Source organism: Anneissia japonica, unplaced genomic scaffold (assembly GCF_011630105.1).
Source record: "Anneissia japonica isolate Jap-2015-1 unplaced genomic scaffold, ASM1163010v1 scaffold287704_len1198815_cov201, whole genome shotgun sequence".
Classification (NCBI taxonomy): domain Eukaryota; kingdom Metazoa; phylum Echinodermata; class Crinoidea; order Comatulida; family Comatulidae; genus Anneissia; species Anneissia japonica.
Window position 1 is genome coordinate 658,191 of NW_022731578.1, and position 545 is coordinate 658,735.

A 545-nucleotide genomic window follows, 5' to 3' on the forward strand; every position below is an offset into this window, starting at 1 on the left:
TCAACCTAAGGAGCTATAACTGATTAAAAATAGGTCTGATTTTAGCATAATTTCACTGTATAGCAGCACAAATACGCGCAAAGATACCTATGTTTGATGCGCACGTACGGCATTGCTATTGGCCAAAGAATGACCGAAAAGAATGCAAATTTGTGAAAACAATGTCAGAAACCCAAACTATGTAAAAGAACATAGTGTCTAGCTTCCGTACGTGCTGCGTGCGTCAAAATACGCGCACGTAAAGGAAATTTTGAAAAAAAATTGAAATGCTCAAAATGGCTTGAAACGTGCATTAATTTATTTAAAAAGTGATTTCGAGCGTATTAAAATTTTGACGCACGTGTGCGCGCGCGTTATGAAGCGCACGTGTAAAATTAGGGTACAGTACATTCAACATTAAGCCGAAGTTAATGCTCACTTAATACGATTTCGAAATGGCAATTGGTTAGGCTGATAAGATCGATAATGTAAAAATGCAAAATTGCGCGTAGATGACGTCACGCATGACTGAGCGCGTTGAAAAGCTTACCATGACTATTCCAGAC